Source organism: Tachypleus tridentatus, chromosome 10 (assembly GCF_004210375.1).
Source record: "Tachypleus tridentatus isolate NWPU-2018 chromosome 10, ASM421037v1, whole genome shotgun sequence".
Taxonomy (NCBI): Eukaryota; Metazoa; Arthropoda; class Merostomata; order Xiphosura; family Limulidae; genus Tachypleus; species Tachypleus tridentatus.
Genome location: NC_134834.1, coordinates 128,871,826 through 128,876,240, shown reverse-complemented (window position 1 = coordinate 128,876,240; position 4,415 = coordinate 128,871,826).

Below are 4,415 nucleotides of genomic sequence, written 5' to 3'. Positions count from 1 at the left end.
AGTTGATGTGCTTTAACTTAGTAGATATTGATAATTATGTTATTTTGTCTTAGAGAACTCTGATTTGAACAAATGTACATGTCAACAAGTCTAACGGACAGTCATTAATAAATTGAATATGGTAAAAGAAAGCCATGGAATCTAGTTCACTTTTATGTGCAGGGATTCTGTAATAACGTTCTCTTTTTTTTCTCAAAACTTTCAACAATTTTTTTTAGAGTGGTAAAAATAATATATACATTTATTATTCATGATTGCTTGTTAACTACATATTTTTAGGTTGTTTCATTATGCAACACATTTTGTTACTGGTTACAGACCAGTTTATTATTTTCAATCATAATTAGGTAAATGTGTGTATGTAAATTATTAAAACTCCTTTATTGAATATAATACAACAGCTTCGTACTCTTGGTTGTTACTAGTTATGAATGATGTGAGTTCTACACTGTTTATTAAATTATTAACTGTCTTTATACTATTCAATACAGGTAGTCTTGTGTTGCATTGTATTGAGTAGTTTGTTTTTGTCTGTTACAACAGTTAGTGTAAAGAACTGAACAAAGCTATAGATGAAATTACTGTACTCCTTGATTAAATTCATAGAAAACACCAACAATAATTAGTGGGATTAATTACAGTGGTGATGCTATATTTTATATATGCGACTCGTACATTATAATAAAAATTAATCAACAAAGCATTGGACCTACATGAAATTTGTGTATAAATAATTTTGAGAATTATGATTAAAAACTAATGAGGTTCGTATGGTTTTATTCAGTAATGGTAAAGTTAATTCATTCAGTGGTTTCTTACTTCAATACATTTTATTTTTTCAGCTTTGCAGTTTTACCTAAGTGGTGTTTATCTTGTATTTGCCAACAGTTAATTTTGGCTTTATTGTGTCATAATCCTTTGAAAAAAAGAAAGTGCTGGCTTGCTGTACAACAGACACCTGAACTCCTTTCTGTGAATGAACAAGTCTTCATTACTGAACATGCAGATCTAGTGTAACCTTATTTTCAAATGGCTAAATGGCCAGAGTGTAATTAGATAAGAACCAGTAACTCTCTCTTTTCATTTCCAGATGTCATGTCATATATAAAAGATTGAACACACACAGAAGAAGAGTCTGTTTTATGTACAACCAAAACTGGAGAGTACTTCTTATAAACAGATAAAACGTTCCTGACACTGCCTGACCCACCGTGTTTCTGTACTCCTTTCCTACCTCTGTCTGGATGTTCAGTATTTGTTTTTTTATGTGTCTAAGATTCTTTAACTGTTTTGTGTGATATCATTTTCCAAACTTTTATTCAAGCCTTCTTTTGGTATTCTAGGTGTCTGTTTCATGAGTCCCGATGCCTTCATTTCCTTCCCTGTTGCTTTTGAGTGGTTAAGAAATGTTTGGCCTCATACCCTTTTGAATTTTGTTCTGTTTTGGAAAAACATGTCAATTTTAAACCAATTTTAGCAACTTCTTTGGCCATTTTGTTCTTTTTTAAGTCTCTGGCAGAAAACCTCTGCATATAATTTATTTAGTAATTGAGAATTAGGAAAATATGGCATTTTTCTACTGACTTTCAGAAAGCAAAGATATGGGACTTGAAGGGCTAAAAAAAAGGCTTAAGTTTTCTCTAAAAATAATATCACAGTGCACATTCTCAGAACCCATTCAGTATGCATGCAAAATCTCTAGGTTCTTTCCTCTTAAAGCTGTGGTGGTCACACACACACTCTTTTATTATTATAGACTAGCCATCTTTATCAGACATGGCCAGTAGGGTGTGTTAGCAGATAAAGGATAAAAATTAAAATGTCCCAATTTTTTTGCTCAGTTGTGCCACTGCATGAGAAAAGAACATAGACAAAGTTTCGTTTCAATCGAAGTATTTAGGGTCGCCATCCCTCATAAAGTTCACTATTTTCCTTAAATTTACCCTACATTACATTGTTAATGGTAATTAAATTATTTAAAGAAATTATTTAATATTTATTGATTATACAATTAGCAAAACATAAAACTTGAAAGAAAAATTTATTTCATTGAAGTTTTATCTTGCCTGTCCCCTTAGCATTATGTTCGCGATCTTCTGCCACCTGAATCATATACCGAAATTGATCTTCGTTCTTGGTGCGGCCCTTTGCCATAAACTGTTGAATTAAAGCTACTCCTCTTTCAGCTGCGTCATTTGTCGCAAAAGTTTCTTTACTCTGTCCTTTCCTTGTTTGTACTCTTGAGGCACTCCACTCTTTCGGTGGTAATGATAAAATGCGCTACTAATATCCAGATGGTAGAAAATTTTCTTCGTTGCGAGGTAAAAAATCTGGAAGTTTTCTGGAAACAGCATTGCTTGCAGCATCAACTGTTAAACGTGGAGTTGGCCTAGGAGATTCTTTCACGGTATTCATATTTGAGACCATCTTGAGTTTGTAGCTATTCGTTACACCGTCATCAAAGAGCGCAAGCCCAACTGCAACCTCAGATAAATGCCGATTTCATTGCCTTCGTACCAACTTCCTTAATCGTATGATTTTCATGCAATGCAAGTTCCTTGAGTAGTGTAAGGTCCCTTCGAGCTGCCACGGAAGCATCCTTAGCTGTAAACCATGAGAGCAAGTAATGTTTAGTTATAAAGACACACAAATCTCCAAGTTTGCTGCAGAAATGTGCATCAAATGAAACGATATGAAGCAGGCTGTGATTGCAGTCTACCAAACTCCTCTTGGAACATCCAAATTTTAGAGAATATATTGCTCGAGCCATCCATCGTGCACGATGTACAGCACCAGAAGTGCGGAAAGAAACTGAAGAACATCCGTGTGGAAGAGATCCAAGAAAAATGACAGCTAATTCCAAGAGCTCTTTATAATCGTCCCATGGTTGATGAGATTGAAGGAGATTCTGACAAAATTGAATAATATCATCCTTCCAAGGCTGTATTCGGAGTGGCATTGCTTCTACTGCTGTTATGTACTTAGTTTTATTAATTTTAGGCCAACAATCTCTAAAGTTTAAAAACAAAGTAATATCTGGACTTTTTGATGTCTCTATCACGAGAGTAGAGAATACAGCTCAGAAGAATCTCCAAAATGTGATGTCTACAGGCAAGGTGCAAGAGCTCATGTTCAAGTAACATTTCAATCCTCAGACAGACGCCAGATTTGGATCCTGTATTGGTCGCCGTGGTGTCAAAGCAAAGCGATTTTAATTCTGTCTTTACATTCCATTCTACTAAAACTGATCTGATCTCAGAAGCTACTGAATTTGCATCCCCACTATCAATCTTGGGCACTGAAAGAATCTTCTCTACACCTTCACCTGAAACTAAAATTGCCAAACGTTCGATCTTCTCTCTGCCAACCAAGTCAGGCATCAGCTTACCATCCCAATGTAATGTCAAAGGAACGTTTGAGAAAAACTTTCCTTCAATTCAGCTGCTAGAAGAGTACGGTTAGTAATTCGTTTCCTCCTTATGGAACTGGGGCTAATGGCAAGATCCTCGATATTATGTCCAATATGAGCTGCAAAAGGAAGCAAAATTTGTGCGGCTTTTCGGTCACTGATCTGGATTCTGTCTAAAGCGAAGCTAGCCTTTCACTAATGCCAACTTTTCGTTTGGTTCTGAAGCACGTTGTTATTTTGTACGCATTCGCAACCCCTAAATATTAATGTATTGGATTGATTTTTATGCTAGCATATTTTTTTCATTGAATGGAATTAAATTATAAGCGAGCGACTGAGTGTCACAACTTTTTGTTTTTTGACGCACCCTAATGGCCAGGGTATTACCTGAACAGAGGGTTAATGCTTAACTGCTTTTAAACAGGAGGGATCAAAATTTTGCTTTTGTGTAACCAATACATGTCAATAATCATATTTTTGTGAAATAGATAGCTTAAGATTGTAAAACTTCAAAAAATTTAATTTTTGGTTTCTTGTGGAGTCTCACTGTCACTTTTGTTTCATATTTTTTACTGCTTATGATTGGCAATCAGAATCTTTTTATATTTTCTCTGAGATACATAATTAGCATCAGAAATATTATCATGCCTAACTCCCTTCTTCCCTCTGCAAATAAAGAATAACTTATTTTTGCAGAATTTCATGGGTTTAACTAACTAATCTTAGACTATGAAAAGGTTAGGTTTGTTTGTCTGCAGACACAATATCATTTGATGGAGGTTTGTTCTGATACCACAGGCACATCACTATAAAATACACAATTTTTTTTATGTTATTTTCTCTTAAATCAGACCATGATAAAAATGCAAGAATACTAATTTTGCTACAACATTTTTTTGATTGATACATAAGTCAGTTTTTTTTTTATATAAAGTTTCATTTGAATTAATAAATGTATAATAAAATTACTTCTAATACATATTTTGAAAACAGTTTGTCAGATGCA